The sequence below is a fragment of the Ambystoma mexicanum genome, chromosome 1p (assembly GCF_040938575.1).
Source record: "Ambystoma mexicanum isolate Mex_15411 chromosome 1p, UKY_AmexF1_1, whole genome shotgun sequence".
Lineage (NCBI taxonomy): Eukaryota > Metazoa > Chordata > Amphibia > Caudata > Ambystomatidae > Ambystoma > Ambystoma mexicanum.
The window spans coordinates 492,600,415-492,620,839 of NC_090921.1; positions in this window are offsets into that span (position 1 = coordinate 492,600,415).

The window sequence follows — 20,425 nt, forward strand, 5'->3', positions numbered from 1 at the left end:
ATTAATATAAACTACAGAAATGTGCTACCCCCTCACAACACCAAAACTCCCAGAACCCCCCAATGAACTCCCCATACCCCCAATGAACTCCCCATACCCCCAATCAACTCCCATACCCCCCAATGAACTTCCCAAACCCCCAATGGGCTCCCAAAACCCCCAATCAACTCCCAAAAAACCCCAATGAAATCCCCCTAATACACCCATACACCACCAACACAATCTGACCCACTCCCATTATTGTCCCACACTATTTCCTTGATTTCTTGTTCTCCGGGGGCAGCATTTCTGAGTGCCTTGCACTCCGTCTTGTTGGACGCACAGGGCTGGAGGGTGCAGAGGAAGCGGGTGCAGAGGAAGCGGGTGTGGAGGATAGGGCTGTGGCAGATGGGGTTGAAGGCGTGGTGATTTGCACGGCAGGTGCAGCTTGTGGCTGCTGCGTGTGCATCAGCATAGACGTGAGGAGCTGTGTCACGGCTCCCAGACTGTCTCGCATCATCAATGCTGAGGCATTGATGGCGGCTGTGTTCGCCGCTATGGCCTGCACAATATCACGTCCCGTGTCCTCCCCATACGCAACATATTGTCGGAGAAGGTCCAACATTGAGTCATATCTAGTCTCCACCCTTGCTAGCCGTGCCTCAAGGTTGGTGGTGGGACCTGCAGTGGTTGAGAGTGCTGCCACCGGGCATGCATTGGCAGTGCTGTCCTCGGGGAGGGCGCTGAGGTCCGAATCATGTAGCAAAGGATCCGCACTGCTGCTGATGGGTGAGGGCTGAGTGTGGGGTTGGAGGGTGGACACGGGGCTTGGGGAGTGTGGACATGCCACATGGGTCAGTACATCCTCGTCCACATACTCCTCCACTGCAGTTTCTATGTCACTCAGTGGGGCAGTGGCTGCTGCCTCGCCCACCAAACTTGTTGCTGCCGACATTGTGCCACTGGCCTCACCTTCCACTGGTATTGCCAGCTCTGTGGTCCCGGTGTGAGGCATTGATGTGGGGCCCTCATGTGCGGCCATGGTCTGGGCACTCGCCCTGGGCTTTGGTGTGGGCTGCGAGGCTGCCCCGGAGGTGGTCTTGGCTGTTGGCTGACTGGTCCATGGCAGTGCATCGGGGTTGTGATGTGTTGGGATGCATACTCCACCTGGGTGGGAATGGGGGGGATGCATACTCCACCTGGGTGGGAATGATGGGGGGATGCATACTCCACCTGGGTGGGAATGGTTGGGGGGATGCATACACCACCTGGGTGGGAATGGGGGGGATGCATACTCCTCCTGGGTGGGAATGGTGGGGGGGATGCATACTCCACCTGGGTGGGAATGGGGGGGATGCATACTCCACCTGGGTAGGAATGGCCGGTGAGTGGAGAATGCACACAGAGCTAAACACTCCTGACCTGAACCTCCCAACCCGAACATTACACATCACTGGCACACATTGGAGCATAGCTGTATATCAATGACAACATGTAAGACGCACAACCTGGCCACCATCGGTATGTCAAGCAATGAATGACTAAACATGATTGCAACTGTGCCAATGTGGCTAGTGTGACAATGCACAGTGTAGTATACACAGCAAAAATGCGAGGCAAAAAATCGTCGTGCAATCACAGTACATCCACATTAGCATGCAAGAATTCACCCTGCATCATCTGTACAATGCCATCCAGACTACCACACCATATTGCAGTATAGAATGCATCAAAATAATATTTGTGCATACGTACAGGGACATGTGCATGTCGACAGCAAATAGCTGCAGCCATGGCTGTGAATCCTGAAGGTGGCAGCTCAGAGTGACTCACATACACCTATTTGTGTTCACTTGCAGGTGATGGAGGATATCCCTTGAATCTGTGGCTACTTACCCCTGTATGGAACCCGCAGAACAGCCATGAAGAGGAGTACAATCGGGTTCATACCCGTACCCGTGTTGTGATTGAGCAGACCTTTGGGCTGTTGAAGGCGCGGTTCCTCTCCCTAAGCAGGTCTGGTGGAGCACTCCTTTATAGGCCTGAGAAGGTGGCAAAGATCACCATGGCCTGCGTCATGCTGCACAACATGTGCCTCCGGAGATATTTACCACTGCGACCTGACATTGACATGCATGTACCGGGTGAGGATGATGAGGATGAAGATGGAGGAAAAGTTTCTATGTCACTCAGTGGGGCAGTGGCTGCTGCCTCGCCCACCAAACTTGTTGCTGCCGACATTGTGCCACTGGCCTCACCTTCCACTGGTATTGCCAGCTCTGTGGTCCCGGTGTGAGGCATTGATGTGGGGCCCTCATGTGCGGCCATGGTCTGGGCACTCGCCCTGGGCTTTGGTGTGGGCTGCGAGGCTGCCCCGGAGGTGGTCTTGGCTGTGGGAGTGGTCTTGTGCTGGGACGTGGATGCCCTTGTGGCTGTTTCCTCACTGGCATCCTCTCCATCGGTGCCTGGGGGGGTAGAAGAGATGCAGGGCATCAGTGATGGTGTTACATGCAAGAAGCATTATACGGTGCTGTAGAGAATTTCATTGATCATGCATTCATATCTTACAGGTGTGTCACACAGGTTAGTAGGAAGGGGCCATTTTGGCATGTGACGTGATGTCTCAGTGCAGGGATGCTGCATGGCAGGTGGCATGCCGTTGTATCGGGCTTTGTGTGATGTATTACATGGGCACGGTCCGTGTGTGTTGGCTGCGTGTTGGTAATGGGATTGGCACTCAGCATGCATTTCAGTGTGGCAGGGTTTGGGCCTCCATCTGGACAAGGATATGTTTTTGTGTGTGTTGGGACATGCCTTGCCTTGCCTAGACTCTCTTCCACATCACTTGTGCTACGTCATGGTTTCCCTTACAGGGATCTGCAGGGTCACTCACCTCCATCTGCAGATGTTGCGGCACCCGTCTCCATCTCCCCAAATCCCTCGATGGACTCCATCTGTATGAAGCTACTGCAAGTCTCCTCCCAGCGTGTGAGTTTTGTGGGTGAGTGGGGACCCCCGCCTGTGGCCATGGCCTCCCTCCTATTGCTGGCCAGGATGTTCCGTACCCCAGCCTCATAGAAATACGCACTGCCATGCCCCCGCTACTAAAGGTGGTGTCTGTGCTCCACTTCCTGGCCACAGGCACCTACCAGCACACAGTGGGCCAGCTGCATGACATTTCACAACCACTATTTTCACGCATGCTGACCCATGTGCTGGACGCCCTCCTGAAGCACGCTAGCACCCACATATCCATACCATGGACTTCCCAGGAGATAGCCGACACCAAAGTGCAGGGATGCTGCATGGCAGGTGGCATGCCGTTGTATTGAGTTTTGTGGGTGAGTGGGGACCCCCGCCTGTGGCCATGGCCTCCCTCCTATTGCTGGCCAGGATGTTCTGTACCCTGAGGCGGAAGTCATCCCACCTTTTTTTACAGTCCTTGATTGTCCGTGGAGTGGTGCCGACTGCCGCGACCTTGTGGGCTACCTCCTCCCAGATCTCCTTTTCACGTTGCTGCACCTCCCTTTTTAGGTTTTGCTGGTTGATCTCCTCATCATGGGCAGCTAGGGTGTCCGCCAGCATGGTAAGTTCTTCGTCTGAAAAACGCTTTTTGTGCAGGCGGGCGGTTGATTTCCTGGTAGCCTTTGACATGTTGAAGGGATTTACACTGGCCTCTCCTGAACACAACTGGTGGTTTGGGAGGATTGCAATGGATTGTGTTTTGAAAGATGGCCGCTAGCGCACTTCCCGTTCCGACGCGATGACTTTACTTCCGGGTCTGGTATTACGAGCCTGTTATTGGCATGATGTTATTACCGGGTCAGTATTAAGGGGTGCCTCCTAGGCGGAGACGGTATCGGCGGGTCCCGTGATGGTGCTATCGGGGGGTTGCAGGGCCTTTAGCGCCATGGCGGTATGGCCATTAACGGCATGGGGGTTCGCGCATGCCTGCACACTCGTAATTACCCGCTATTAGTGGCGTCATACTAGCACGGACCCGCTAGTTCCTCCATGCCGGTAATGACCCCGATTTTACCGCGCTTCTCGTAATGATGCCCCTTGACTGCCTGGAGTCACCTAGAGGCCACGCTATCTGAGTTTGCCCAGACTTGTCTAGAAGATGATTATTCCTCATGGGGAGCGGAGGAAGGGGGTCCCCAGATAGAGTTGAGGAAGTGGGTGTCGAGGGGTACACCCGGGAAAGGAGAGGGGGGTAATGGGGAGGCGGTGGACATATCATGAAACTACACAGGATAACTGAAAATCACATTTGTTGTTCACTGTCCGTTTTTTTCGTTTGTTGTGTTGTTTGTTGGATTTAATAAAAATTGTTTAAAAAAAAATGTTTGGGTGAAATATGCAAACACGTCTCCCACAAGCAAGCCAGGTCAACAACTTTCCTGAGTTGGACAAGGAAGTGCGGGAACGGGATGAGGGAGCGAAGGCTTGCATGAAGGCATATGCGGATACTCGCAGAGGGCTTGGAATAAACCTCCCCGATGGATCGAGGAAATGGGTTAGCCCCACACACCAGACCACCACCCTTTGTGAAGTGTCTAGTAACTGTTTAAAATGGGGGGAGATGTCATGTTGACGTCGCCATGGCCACGGGAAGGCAAGCTGTTGGGAAAGGGAAAAGAAGGGGGAAAGGGAAAAAAAGGGGGAAGGGGAAGAGACGGGGAGGGGGCGGGACATGAGACACAGTAGATTGTACTTGAATATAGAAAGACGTTGATGTTATTACTCCATGTCCGTGTCCTCTTTAACGTGCGCCACGTTCACTCTCAGGCCTACCCATGGCCATAACAGTTGATATTGTGGTAAGAAAACTGGCAGGAGAGTATACCAGAGGATCTGATAGATTTGTGAGAACCTGGGCATCACGGATCAGGCCCTGGATTGGTTGACCTCCTTCCTCCTGGACGGACCCACCCAGGTCCAACATGTGTCCTTTCTCTCCACCACCTCTATATCCACATGTGGTATTCCCAGGGCTCTAACCTCTTACCATGGCTATTCAATGTATACTTGGCCTCTTTGTCTCACCTGATCTCTAACTTCTCCTCTAACTTTCATAGTTATGCGGATGACACTCAGCTCTCCTTCAGGCTCTCTTCATCCTAATCTCCTCTCTTACTCATTCCTGACTATCTATCCACAATTCAGGATTGGTGCGCCTCCAAAGATCTCTGCTTTAATGTCAGTAAGACTGAGATGCTTCTCATGGGGACCCCTGCTCCCGCTTTCCATCTCTCACTCTGGCCGCCCTCCTTCGAGGCAAAAAACCTTGGTGTCATCTTCCACATCACGGATCTTGCCAAGAAGACCCACTACCAGCTGCACCTCCTTGGAGGTATTCTTTCTTTTCTCACATTCCCCCAGAAGCACACTGTCTCCAGAGCCATAGTTCTCTCTAGGCTGGACTACTGCAACAGCCTCTTTCTCAATCTGCCTTCCTCTACTCTCTGCCCTCTGCAACTAATCCAGAACAGGACTGCGAGACTTGTCCTTGGTCTCAAGCCCAGTGACTGTATTTTTCCAGCCCTGAAATCTCTATACTGGCTCCCAGTGACTGCCAGGATCAAGTTCAAGACCCGCTGCATTGTCCACAAGGCTTTCTGAGGCCAGGCCCTGCACTACATCCAACTCTACCAAAATACCTTCTAACTCGAGCCCTTCGCTCATCTACCTCTATCTCTTTGAAAGTCAGACGCTTCTCCAGGCAGAGAGTGGGGGGCAGATCACTCTCCTCTGCAGGTGCCTCCATCTGGGATGGCCTCCCAGCCCTTCTCAAACTTGAGCTGGACCACCTGAAGTTCCGGAAGCAGCTCAGTACCTTTGTATTCTTCTCTGCATTCTCTCTCTCTCTCCCCAGCTCACCTACCTGTCTGCTGCACTGACTGATTGCTTGGCCACCCTCAGATTCTCACTGGGTAGCAGACTCCTCTAACGATCAGTCTCCCCTGCACTGACTCCGGGCCCACTGCGCACTTTGTGCCTGTAACTGTAAACCTAAAGTCATCTGCCTCCTTCAACTTACCCAGAGTCGTGTTGCCCTGGCTGCACTTACTCAGACTAATCCTGTCCTGATTGTACTTCCCCTTCCCTCTCTCTGGCACTTCCCCCTTCCCATCCCCCTGCTCTTGGCATTGTCGCTCTGGAACAATGTGAATGTCAAAAGGCCTAGTAAGATAGTTTGTCCTGTCCTCCCTCTCTCCGGCCTCCCTTGTCTTGTCGTGCCTAGAAACACTTGTATACATGTGCGTTATAAATGACTTATCATATCATAGACTTACTAAAGGCTTCCTAGCAGGGGAGTATGCCAGCAGGTTCTCCGTAAGAAGTTATTGTTTTAAAAGAGACACTTTCAACATCCTTGACAAACTGTTGTTTGAAAAAGACACTTAAGTTATCCTTAGGAAGTGGTTTCTTGAAAGAGAAATGTTTGGCATCATTAGGAAGTGGCTCCATGAAAGAGGTAATTTTACCATTCTTGACAAGTGATTGTTTCAAAAAGACACTTTTGCCATCTTTAAAGAGTCCTTATTTGAAAGAGACACTCGTGCCATCCTTTCTGAGACATCCATGGGAAGGGAACCACCCCCTGTATCCAGAGATTATTTTGTTGTGTTTATTTACTTGCTTTTAAACACTTTTTTTGACAGGCCTGAATCAGAGACATTTTCCTTACACTCATAGTTGTACATCTTTCGTGTGATGGTCAGGTTAAGGTTTTGGACACAAGGACAGTGTATATAATTTTGACGATCAGACACAGACTGATCTTTAGTTTTAGTTTCGTAGGTAGGGAAACTCTCTTTAGGATAGGGACAGATAGGCTTTTAACCAATCCTTTTATTTTAATAAAGCTGTATCATGTTGAAAACACTGCCACTTTGTGTCCGCCTCTCATTTCTGACCCCTCACAGTGAGAAGTCTGCAACCTGCAGCTCAAGTAGGTATTAGGGCTTCTTTAAAGGACATGGGTAAACCTATAGTAGCTACAGTGTTGGACCGAGGGTCTCCTTGTGTTGGAGTGACAAGTAACAATTTGCCAAAGGATTATTAGATTTACTGGGTCTGCCGGCCATGACTTGGGTGGGAGGTATAACCTGAGGAGTAAATAGGAAACCTTATCTCTGCCCTCGACCGCGACAACCCAGAAATCTAACCAATTGGTAATAACTAAGCCCCAAGCAAAGTTTATTTCTTATTTTCAGTCACACGAAAAATAACCTGCCATAATGCTGTTTACTGTGGTTTTGGTGGGTGCTCAACCAAATTCTGACCAGGCACAATGCAGCGCCCATGAGAGTATCGCTGCAGCATGCCTGAGTCAGTAAGAAGAGACTGCATCAATAAGAGGTCGACTGTCCAACCAGAGCACTTCCCTGCATCTTTTTCTTTCACCATTGAACATTAGGAGTTGCTCATTGAATAGTATGAGTGATTTGGAGAACAATCAGAGAAAGTCACAGGTATCCATACGCCGATTGGATACATCTGGGTTTCCAGAGTTATCAGATGGTTCCTCTTTAGTGCAAAGTGCTATGTAAGCTTTAAACTTAGTATTACAAGAAACAGTGTGACTATATGACAACATAAGAGCAGAAGTAAATCTTCATTGCACCAAATTAGCCAAAATCCTGGATATCTCAAAGAAGATTACTCAGGCTTTACCGGAAACTACCTTACGTGCTACTAAACAACAGACGCCTAGTAAACTGCCTAGATTGTATGGTTTTGTTCTACTATAGGGTGTCAATGAGGGTCATTCCGGGGTTGGAGGTAAGTAACTGTCCTTACCGGCATGGCGCAAATACTGTGTCCGTGTAGATAAGAGCCCGCTAATAGAGGGCTATTATGACTTCGGGGGCACGAGCTTTGCGCCATGCCGGTAACGACATTGCCGGCATGCCGTAAAAGTCCCGAAAAAGGCCCTTAGTGGCATCATGTAAAGCGCAGATAGCACTACCGGCATGAATCAAGTTGGCATTAGCGGCCACCGCTAATAGCGGTGACCGCTAATAACGCTCACTGTAAATAAGCGGAACTGGAAGTAGCGTCATCGCACAGGAACGGGAAAGAGCACGGAGGCCATCTTTAAAAACACAATCCTTTGCCATCCTCAGCAGCCAGGACCTGTAGATCATTCCTGTTAGCCAACATCTATCCAGTACAACACTACAATGCCCAAGGCTGTGAAAAAGGGCGCCTCACGCCAGCTCAAGGAGCGCTTCATCGAAGGCGATCTCACCATGCTAGCAGAGACCCTGCAGAGTATGCCGATGTGGTGTTTGCCCTGAGCCTCAAGAGGGAGGTTGTAATCCGAAAGAAGGCAATCTGGGCACTAGTGGCGCAAAAAGTAAGCATGGTTGGAAATACCCCACGCACAATCAAGGACTGCAGCAAGAGGTGGGATGACTTGCGCCTGCGAGTCTGTAACATCCTCTTGGTGAACAGGAGCCAGGCCATGGCAACTGGCGGAGGAGCAAGCTCTCCCATAAAACTGTCCCGGTGGGAGGACATGTGTGCAAGCCTGATCGGCATGGAGGCCATTGAAGGCGTGGGAGACATGGAGTGTGGCGCCACATCATCGGCGGAAGGAGGTGAGTGTCCTGAAAAAACATTGTAATGCAGAGTCTGATGATAGTGCACCAATATGTCTGTCTAAAGAGGAAAGCCATGGCCCAATGCACACACATTCCCAGCATAGTTGTTGTACGCAGCACAGACACATGCAGATGCCTGTAGTAAGGCAATGCCATACCTTACACAAACCACACTAAGATGTTAATGGCATAAGTCACACTGCATGCAGGCCACAACAAATATGCATGTCACATAGCATACGTCTGCCCCAACATGAGTGACCCCGACGTATGCCTGCATTACCCACCCATATAGCAAGCAACGTGATCATCCAAACTCAACTGCCTATTACCCTCTATTGTGTAGATGAGCAGTTATACAAATATATGCATGATGCTTATCAAACCATCACTCATGTCGTCCCTCTCTTCGACCCCCACAGGCTCAGACCATGACAGCGAGGCGCGGGACTCACCCCCACAGCCAACCACACCCCGGAAGAGGGCCCGGGATGAGGCCAACAGGCCTTTAATCTCAAAAGCCCAACACAAGGCTCGCCATGCACCACAGAGGAAACCACCTCCGGATTCCACGGCACTGGTGCCGCCGAGACAGAACCCGCAACACCAGTCACACTGGCACAGGGCACAGCTGAAGTAACACTCTCAGCAGAGTCCAGTTTAGTCGGGGAGGCGGCAGCCACAGCACCCCTGGCTGAGGAGGAGGTGCAGGAAGAGGTGTGGGTGCCCGGGGAGGACGACTCCTCCGAACTGCCTCGCACACCAAGTCTGGCACCATCCCCACAGCTCACATCGGTAGACTCCGACCACACCACCACCCCGGAGCAGTCTGGGGGGGAGTTCAACCAAGGGGCCATGAGTTCCATAGGGGAGCCGATAGAAATTGTACATGACACCCAAGCTCCCTCCACCTCCACCGGTGTACCGGCAGAGGTGCAGCGGCAGGAGGAGTTAACTGCCCTGGCGCGACAATTTGTAAGTGACAATGCCCAAGCAAGGCAGGAGTGGCGCGAAAACACTGCCTCCCTGGGCAAGATCTTTGCCGAAAACACAAGTAGACTGTGCGAGGAGGTATCAGCCCTGTGGTAGGTCCTCGGCCGCATTGCTGATGCATTGGAGGCTGAGCGTCCGGCCCCCCAAATGGAGCAGGCGGCCCCCCCATCGTCCTCCAGCTCCACACAGACAAGCCCACTCCGCAGGTCGTCGTGCACACTGCGCTACCCAGATATGCCGCCACCAGGTGCAGGGGGCGGCAGGAAGTAGACTGGCCATCCTGATGAAGGCAATAGACACTTGTTGGGACATGTGTGGGAGAGTTGTGGGGGCAGGGGGGTGAGGGTGTGTGGGGGAGTTGTGGGGGGAGGCCAAGGGGGGTGAGGGTGGTGGAGGGTTAGTACACTTTCATCTTCATTGTACATTTCAATACACCCATTGTGTTAAAAAAAAAGACTTTCGTGGACATTCATCATTGCGCATGTGTCATTTATTCATATACAGTGCATAGTGTACATGTACCCCCACACCCAGTGCCCTCTGTCCAACTATCATGTCACCCTCTGCAGCCATGTGTGTCAGAAATATTGTGCAATCACTGACTGATGCACAGCACGTCCCTCCTGTGCATCAGCACTGCGATGATGTGGAGCCACATCTTCTTCATCCCCTTCATCGTCACAGGGCAGGGGCACGTTCCGTCGGATACACATGTTGTGCAGCATGACACATGCCATGATGATCTTGGCCACCTTCTCATGCCTGTAGAGGAGTGCCCCACCCAACCGGCTAAGGCAGCGAAACTGTTTCTTCAACAGGCCAAAGGTCTGCTCAATGACCACATGGGTACGGGTGTGGGATCGATTGTAGTCCTCCTCGTGCCTGTTCTGTGAGTTTCTGACAGGGGTGAGGAGCCACGGCTTCAAGGGATAGCCACGGTCACCTGCATGGGAGGCAAAACAAGGTATATGTCAGTCGATTCATGATGGACAGCAGTACTAGTCAGACATGCCTGCAGATTATCGTTGGTCACATGCACATGTCCCTGGTTGTATGCACGCCATTTTTAGGCCCTCAATGTGTTCTGTGCCATGGATGAGTGGTGCACGTGTTGTGGGATATGGGGTGGTTTACTATTTGCCATGTTGTGATAGGTATCGACCTTACTTCATTCCTATGGGATTTGGGTGTAATGTTCTGTTTGGGATGCTTTGGGGCACAGTGTTTAGTGATGTGCACATCGTGCTGTCACATCAACATTGACACCATGGTGGTGTGTGCATCTCTCCCCCCATTTCAGTGCCATGTGCCTGTCATGCAACTTACCAAGCAGCCAGGCACGTCGTCCAGCATGTCGCTCCATGAAGCATGGTAGTGTGGAGTTGCGCAGGGCCATAGAGTCATGAGTTGATCCGGGATATCGGGCGCAACAATGTGTGATGATCTTGCTGGCGTTGCATACCATCTGCACATTCATTGAGTGCTATTGCTTGCGGTTGCGGTACACCCCCTCCATTGCATGCGGGACCATCAACTCCACGTGGGTGCAGTCGAGGGAACCTATACAATTTGGCATGCCTGCCAGTGCATGGAAGCCAACTTTAGTTTCAAAAATCTCTGGGGAGTCCGTGGTAGGGTTATGTAGTCCCTTGTGTGCTTGAGGAGGGCATCGAGCACTTGCATCAGAATGCGAGAAAATAAGGGTTGTGATATGCCATGCATGTCCCCCACTGTGTGCTGGTTGGTGCCTGTGGCAAGGAAGTGGAGCATCGACACTACCTTCAGTAGAGGGGGGATGGCGGTGCGTATTTCAATGAGGCTGACAATGTTGTTGTGTATCATGTCTACGGTGGTGGTGGTGATGGTGTCCCAGTCCAGACGGTACAGTGTGTGGATCTGCTCCGGGGTTAGGTTGAAAGGACTGGCTCTGATGCGAAGGATTGGGGGCTGCCTGCGTGGTACCGCTGGCTGCACTGGTTGGGCATGCTGGGCCTGTCTCACCCTCCTTCTCCTCCTGCGTCTCCTCTGTGGTGCTTCCGGTTGCTGTTGTTGTTGTTGCTGGTGTGGCAATGCAAGCATGTCCTGCAGCTCCAGTATTGCTACTACTATTGGAATCATCTTGGTGTGGGAAAGGGTGTGGTGTGTGGGTGTGCTCCTTTTGTACTGGCCCAGACTCCATTGCCTCCACCTGTGCTGATTGTGTGCACCTTACGGTTGGTTCACAATGTCAGTATCCCCTATTAGCGCCTTCATGATGCCGGTATTTGCTTGTCCACCTCACTTGTGATTTCCTCCCATTGGCTCCATGCCAGTATTGCCGGTATGATGGGCCGTGTGCCCGCTCCCATGCCGCTATTAGAGGCACTGGTATTAACAGTGCCTCTAATAGCGGGGTCTTAGGTCGGAATAGCCCGGAGCAGTATGCGATGCCGCTAATCCTTTACCGGCATCATTTTTCCATTACCTCCAACCTCGGAATGACCCCCAATGTCACTTCTGACCCATTGGCAGTTATTAAGAGTGATCCAGGATCTCTGCGTAAGTCTGATGAAGCTCTTTAAAAGACAAAAACTTCAGACCTGGAGGTGGCACGTCCACAGTCGAGGAAGGCCCAAAAACAGGAACAACACTTCTAAATCCAAGCAGAGGGGATCGTCAAAAAGATCTTATGGGAAATTATTTGTTTTTCACAATCATAGCTATATGCTGAGGATCAGCCTGAAGATTTTCAAGTTAAAGCAATGCCTAAGAAACAGAAGAAAGTATGTTCCAGCAATGACAACTTTTAACTCAACACTAGGGCTCAAAACCATGAGGGGTCAGCATTCAAAAGCGAGCATTAAAACACAGAAACTGAAAAGCTATTAACATCTGAAGATCAAGATCAGATTGCTTATTCTGCCGAAAAAAAGGTTCTTTAAGTGCATCTTGCCAAATGCAAAAATTAGGGGATTTGTCTGTGGATAACTCTGTTTGTTTAGATTTGCTTAGAATTAGATTCCAGCAACTGAGCGAATCTAGTGATCTGTCCATAAATATGACTGCTATTTCTAAAGGAGAGGTTGATATACCACTGAATTAACCTCTGGCTAATGTAATATCAGCAGACATCCAACAAGTTGAGTTTTATGACAATTCTATGGTAAATTGCGTTACTGTGTATTTTTATTTTAAGGTTGCATATTTAATGTTAAGAAATACCTGTGATTCTAGTTTACAAAGAGGCTACGATGCATTCCATCCGATTCTATGGGTATGGAAATTGCTAAAACAATGGGCCTCATTACGGGTCAGACGGCAACCCTGCTGGTGGTACCGCCAGTCCTGTAAAAATGTACCCAGTAAATTTGTTAATCCCCATGGGACACAGAAGGAGTGGGGACACGGAAGCCCTGGCACCGTTGCTAATGGTGCCAGTGCTTCGGTGACAGGTTTGCCTACCGTGACCGCTGCGCCTGGCAGGGTCAGACCTGTGGGCACAGCAGCCCCGGCAGGCAAAGACATAGTTTTCTGGTCTGGAAACAAGGGTGCCGGTGCGCTTACCGGCACCCTTGTTTCCAGACCGGCAAACTTGTCATGAGGCCCAATGTGTCCCACTGAATCTTAGTGCTGCTGTGGCTAAGGGAAACAACAACTTAACATTTTCATCAGACTTTCAGATAAATTGTCTTACCTAGGGGTCAGGCCTAAGCCACGTTTTTCGTTAAGAATCAAGACAGTGTTCTCATGAAGACTGGTCGTGGCTGCCTTTGGCTCGACACCCAACAGCCAGGTTCCATCCAGGTTTCTAATCAGGGAGTTGTGAGGAGCCATGAATGAGACACGGACACAGAGAGGTCATAGGTTTGCCTATAGATTTTTATTTCAAACAAAAAGGGGCTGGAAAATGCCTCACTGACCATACTGTAAGATGTTTTTCCCTACCTAAACCCAAACTAAGGGTCTGTCTGATGTCAAGATGTCCAAAGCAAGATATCCTGTGTCCAAAGTTCTATTCTGGCCCTCACATTCTAAAAATAATTTCTAAGGTGAAAAGGGTTATATCTTGGCCTTGAAAAGTAAAAAAAAAATCTTTTGCACACACAGTTCCAGGGGATTGTTTCCTTCCCCAGGTTTTGCTCTTATCGATGTCCAAACTCCTAGTAGGAGCCTTCCTTAGACTTTTCTGTTCAGCAAAAATGGTTTGTATATTAAACAACTTGGCTGTTAGTTTTATTTTCGTAGGATCCCTGGTTTATTGCCTTTTCAAGTTTCTTCTCCTTTTTAATGTAATTTCAACTCAGTCTTTGGCTATACCTGATGTATCTTCAAATCAGGACTTCCTCATGTGATCTACTTTAGACACTTGCCAATTTGACTTTACCTGGTATACTCCTGTGCCAGGGCATTCTCATGTGCTTCACTTGACACACTTCCAATTTGAATCTGCCTGTTGTACTCTCCTGCCAGGGTTTTCTCATGTGCTTCACTTGACACACTTGCAAACCTGACAATATCTTGACAATATCTTGTATTCATTCCGTTATTTCTCTTTTGGAAATATTGAGTCTTACATTGTTTCATATGCTTCATTTATTCTTATTTGCCTCCAGCTCTCTCCATGTGGCCAGTGAACGGCAGCCGCTACCTGATCCTGGTTCTGGGGTTGGCTATATGAGGGAGGCTCACATGGTGGGAGACAACCTCCAGAAGACTAGCAGGGCACCATCGGACAAGGTGTTTCCCTTCCTCTCTTGAGGATACCCCATCCATACCCAATGCCTTAATGACATATTGTTACATTTCCCCTCATCCATTTAGGAAGAACATGGAATATCTTTCCTCAAAATCTGCATAGAAATCTCATGAAAATACATTTCCAAACTGTAACGCTCACCTGATTCCCGTAGAGGCGCCGGTCTTGACTGGGCGTATACCGTATCTTCAAAGGTGATGTGTAACACACGGCTGGCTCTTTGGGCTGGACCTCTGTGCACTGTATGTCTGACTCGAAGGGTAAGATGTCTGCAGATAGAAAATATGGGATTAATGAACTGGGTTATTGAATGTCTCTCTCTTCTTTCCTTTCTCTTCTCCTGTAGAACCCCAAAGGTTAACGCTCTCACCTTAGGTAAGTGAACGCCGTGCTCTCCATCTGCCTCGGGGCAGGGTGCTGTAACCAGTTTCTTCACTGGATAAGGGGAGCAGGCCTCTTGACTTCAGAGGACTGCTGTCCGTCGTTTACTGCACGAACGGTAAGTTTCGAGTAATTCTAATGTCTTTAAAAGTCTTTAGTAATGATGTCTCTTGTTTTGCAGGGTTCCGGCGATGGCGGATGACGGGCTGAAGTGAGTTGAAGATGGAGCCCGTGTGATGAATAGAAGCGCCTGGAAGCACGTAAGTAAGCGCTTGTTGCCTGCTTCACGATGCGCTCTAACTATCTTTTTATTTTGCAGGTACAAGTTCGGAGCGGCTGCAGGGTGCCGGAATACCCACTGGGTTAGATGTGGAAAGGAGTAATGGCACGTGAGTATTAAAGTTCCCCAATGTCTTTAAACGCACCTTGTTTTATCTTTCAGATGCGGGATGCAGCGCCGAAGGCCTCCGGAGCGTGCGAAGAGTTGGTAAGCTTTTGTCTTTCAGATGCCGGAATGCAGTTCGAAGACCTCCGGAGCGCACGAAGAGTAGGTAAGCCTTTGTCTTTCAGATGCCGGAATGCAGCGCGAGGCGTTGGTGACAGCCGATGGACCAGGTAAGTGAAGCGCTGTCACTGAAGACCGTAATGCTAACCTGTTCTTTCTTGTCTTTATAGGTGTTGCTGAAGACTGGATTCAGGATGGTAAGCCTTTTTCCTTAGGCCCAGGATCAGATGCAGAAGACACAATGAGCGTTCTGCTGCAGAGGATGCAGAATAACGCAAAGCAAGATTCATCCATCGGGTGTGGTTTAAATAGCCTCCTGTAGTGCTTAGGTGTCTCCTTCCACAGCGACGCCTAGGTAAGAAAAGAGTTCCTGCTTTCCAGAAGAGTTCCAGTGTTCTGAACCTAGGGAGTGGCTCCTGCCCCACCCAACAGGAAAAGTAGTTCCAAACAGAAGAGGATCAGAGGCTCAACTGGCAGGCAAGTAAGCAGCATGGTCTGCTGCAGGTAAGTCCACCCAAGCATTATGAGCCCGGCGCTTCCAGCGCTGGGACTGGGCATATTTATGAGCCTGGTGCCACTGGCGCCAGGACTGGGTCCAAAAGGTCCCAATTGGGACTGGTTGGCACTCGGAACCTGGGTTATGGATCTGCTTCCAAGGGAGTTGGGAAAACCCTGACCTTTTGGAAGCAGAGATCATGACAGTACCCCCCCTCAAGGCCCCTCCCAAACCGGGCTTCTCTGGGGGTTTTGGCTTGTCAGGAAATGTTCGGTGAAATCTTTTGATTAGGCGAGGAGCGTGGACATATTCAGCAGGTTCCAGGATCTCTCTTGGGGGCCGTAGCCTTTCCAGTCAATTAGGTAAAATAGTTTAGATTTGGAGATCTTGGAGTCCAGAATGCTTTTGACTTCAAACTTGAGTTCTCCATCAACTAGGATGGGTTTTGGAGATTTAGTTAGTCGGGTTTGAGGTTGCACGGGTTTTAATAGAGAGACGTGGAAGACCGGATGTATCTTCATGTGCCGGGGCAAGTCCAACTTGACCGCTACTGGGTTTACTATGGTAGTGATGGAATAGGGACCAAGGTATCTTGGGTTGAATGTGCATGGCCCTTTTAGAGGTAGATATTTGTTGGATAACCAGACTTGATCCCCTACTTGATATTGAGGGGCTTCCTTCCGATGTTGATCTGCTCCTTTCTTGTATTGTTCTTTAGCCCTTTGAAGGTGAGAAACAGCTTCCTTAAAGGCTTGGGTGATTGTAGAATGCAGGTAGTCTACTGCTGGTGTTTCAAGATCTTGGAGGGAATCCAACTCCGAGGTTCGAGGGTGACTGCCCTATAAAAGAAAAAACGGGGTTTTCCCAGTTCCCGAATGGACAGAGTTATTGTAGGCATATTCGGCTATCCAAAGGATGTCTTTCCAAGTTTTTTCAGTTTGTTGCAGCATGCAGCGTAAATACTGTTCCAGAGTTTGATTGGTCCTCTCGGTTTGTCCGTCGGTCTGAGGGTGGTGACTGGTCGATAGTCTCACATCAATTTGAGCCGACCGACAGCAACTTCGCCAAAAATGAGAAATAAATTGACTACCTCGATCCGAAATTAGAACCGAAGGAAAACCGTGCAGTCGGACGATGTTTTCGAGAAATTCTCGGGCCAGAGTTGCTGCTGTTGGCAAGCCTTTGAGCGGAATGAAATGCGCCATCTTGGAGAATAAGTCCACGATTACTAGAATCGTATTGTATCCGGAGCATGGAGGTAGATCGGTGATGAAGTCCATAGAAAGCGTATGCCAAGGGCGAGGTGGGATGTCAATAGGGCGTAAGAGGCCTGCTGGTCTTTCCTTTTGACTCTTGTTTTGGGCGCATACTCCACAGGACATTATAAAGTCTCTGATATCTTTTTTCCAAGACGGCCACCAGAAGTAGCGCTTGATCTTTTCTGAGGTCTTGGCCATACCGGGATGTCCTTCCATTAAAGAATCGTGATAACAAGAGATTACTTTTTTCTGTAAATCTGTGCTGGGCAGGTATAATCGTTTTTGGAAATACAATAAGTTGTCCTTTACTGCAAAGTCCTTTCCCTGCAGATGCCAATTCTGTATGTCTGCTGGAGTTACAAGTTGCCTGGCTTGATCCTTAACTTCCTCTATGGATTGTGTGGCGATTACACCCAGAATTCTTTGTTCGGGAATGATTGGTACAGGTTTAGGGTTGATCAAGTGTTCTTCCACTCCCATCCGAGAAAGGGCATCAGCTTTACCGTTTTTTGTACCAGGTCGATAGGTAATTATGAAGTCAAACTCGGCAAAGAATAATGCCCAACGGAGTTGTCTAGAGGATTGGGCTTTTGCGGTTTTCAAATATTGCAGGTTTCGGTGATCCGTAATCACAGTAACGGTGTGTCGGGCCCCCAGCAGATAATGCCGCCAAGCCTTAAAGGCAGACTTGATAGCCAGAAGTTCCTTGTCAGTAATCGTGTAATTGATTTCAGGAGGCGAGAATTTGCGGGACCAAAATGCCACGGGATGCAACTGATTGGTTACCGGGTCCTTTTGTGATAGAACTGCCCCCATGGCAAGGCTTGAAGCATCAGTTTCCACGATGTAGGGGAGTTCGGGGCGAGGGTGTTTTAAGATTGGTGCAGAGATAAATTTAGTCTTCAAATCCTGGAAAGCTTGTTCCGCCTCGGTAGACCATTCAAAACGTTTGTTTTTCTTTAACAAGGCAGTGATGGGCTGGACTATTCGAGAAAATTCGGGGATAAACCTGCGGTAAAAGTTAGCGAAGCCTAACATGCTTTGCACACCTTTTACGGAGGATGGTGATGGCCATTTGAGAACTGCATCGACCTTCTTTGAATCCATACGCACTCCGCTAGGTGATAATATGAATCCCAAGAATTCAACTTCAGTCACGTTGAAAACACATTTTTCCAACTTAGCGAAAAGTTTGTGTTGACGCAATCTTTCGAGGACCATTTTCACGTGTTTCCGATGTTCAGATTCCGATGAAGAATAAACGAGGATGTCGTCAATGTAAACAACAACACACACATCTATGAGCTCTCTGAGGACATCGTTCATAAAATATTGAAAGGCGGCCGGGGCATTGCAAAGTCCGAAGGGCATGACCTGATATTCAAATAGCCCATATTTGGTGCGGAAGGCCGTCTTCCATTCATCGCCCTCTTTTACTCGTACCAAGTGGTAGGCTCCTCTAAGATCCAGCTTTGTATATATGCATGCTTTTCTGACTTGGTCCAGGAGTTCAGGGATCAAAGGTAACGGATATCTATTCTTGACGGTGATCTGGTTCAGGGAGCGATAATCTATACAAGTTCTAAGGTCTCCTTCCTTTTTTGGAACGAAGAACAAAGCTGAAGAAGCAGGGGACTTGGAAGGACGAATAAACCCATTTGCCAGGTATTGATCCAGGTATTGTCGCAGGTGAAGGTTCTCAGGCTCGGTGAGGGCATAAATTCTACTACAAGGAGGAGTAGATCCAGGTATCAGGTCTATCTGGCAGTCATAAGACCTATGAGGAGGTAGAGAGTTAGCCTGATCCTTCCGGAAAACATCTTGGTATTCTAGGTATTCGGGAGGTAACTGGGGAGTCTCTGAAGAAATTGCTGCCAGTGCAACACCAGGTGGAGGGTGACAAGTAGAGACACATTCTGGAAACTGGACCGTTCTTGCTCGCCAATCGATCAGAGGATTGTGTTTCTCTAACCAAGGTATTCCTAGAATAATCTGAAACTGAGGAGCCTTGATCACATCGAACACGATCTTCTCATGGTGTCCATCTTGACTTACTAGCGTCACTTCTTGAGTGGTATGCGTTACTGGTCCGGAGGCTATCTCCGTTCCATCCACCGTAGTAATGACGTCCTTTACAGCCTTGGGACAAAGAGTTAGATTCATCCTCAAAACCATTTCATGATCCACATAATTGCCGATGGCACCGCTGTCGACGTAAGCTTCAATTGCATGTAATCGATCCGGATTATCAGGGCTAATGAGGACCATAGGTATCACGAAATGCGAGGTCACGGAACTGGTTTTCACGCTCGGCAAGAGGACCTCTATTCTTGTCGGGCGAGGTGGTTTCCCTGCTCAGAGTTTGTAACTTTGGTAACTGCAGCTCCTACTGCCTTCTTGGCAGGTTTCACCGGACAGTCTCGAAGAAAGTGCCCTGAGTTTCCGCAATATAGGCATAATTGCAACTGTTTTCTCCTTTCCCGCTCCTTTTGTGTTAGAGGACCTTTCAGGCCCCCTATTTGCATGGGTTCCCCGGAGTCTACTCCTTTGGAAGGAGTTGGCGGTTTGGAAAATACTCGAGCATCAAACTTGGAACGATCGGCCTTCCTGTTCTGCAGTCTGTGATCTATTTGAACGACTAAGTCTATATAGTCCGAACAATCTTGTGGGGGATTCACTACTTGGGCTAACACATCTTTGAGCTCTCCACGTAGACCTCTATAAAACAGCGTAATCCTTTTGTCCTCAGGCCATTGAGTTTCCACTATCAGTCTGTTGAAAGACGCAATATAAGCCAAAAGGTCTTGATTACCTTGTCGCAACGAAAGAAGCTCATTGTCCAAGGCCTGCCCCTGTGAATGTCTTGCGAACAGTTTTTCCATACTGAGCTGAAAAGCTTGAAAATCATGGAGGACCGGATCATCTTGATTTACTAGAGGGATCGACCAGTCTGCCGCATTGCCACTAAGGTACGAAAGCACGAAAGCTACTTTAGCTTGATCAGTTGGAAAGGCTGCTGGCCGGCATAAGAAATGCAACCGGCACTGATTGATAAATACTGCAAACCTCTTTGGGTCACCAGAAAATAGTTCGGGCGGAGCCAGAGGTACATTCCCAGGTAGGTTGATCTGCACTGGATTCATAGAGGATGTAGAAGGAAGATTTCCCCCAGATGCGGGTAACGGGGTATGTCCGGCTTGTGACTGTAGCAATTGTCTAGCGAGATCATCTGTTCCCTCCTTGGAAATAATCAGTTCCCTTCTTAGAGCGTTCGTTTCCTGACGGGCTGCATGCACTTCTGCCCTTAGTTCCCCAAGCAACTGGGCTAGCTGGTCGGTATCCGAGGTCTCCATAGCGCCTGGACGGGAGTTTTGCGGTAGGCTTTGCGTTCTGTAACGCTCACCTGATTCCCGTAGAGGCGCCGGTCTTGACTGGGCGTATACCGTATCTTCAAAGGTGATG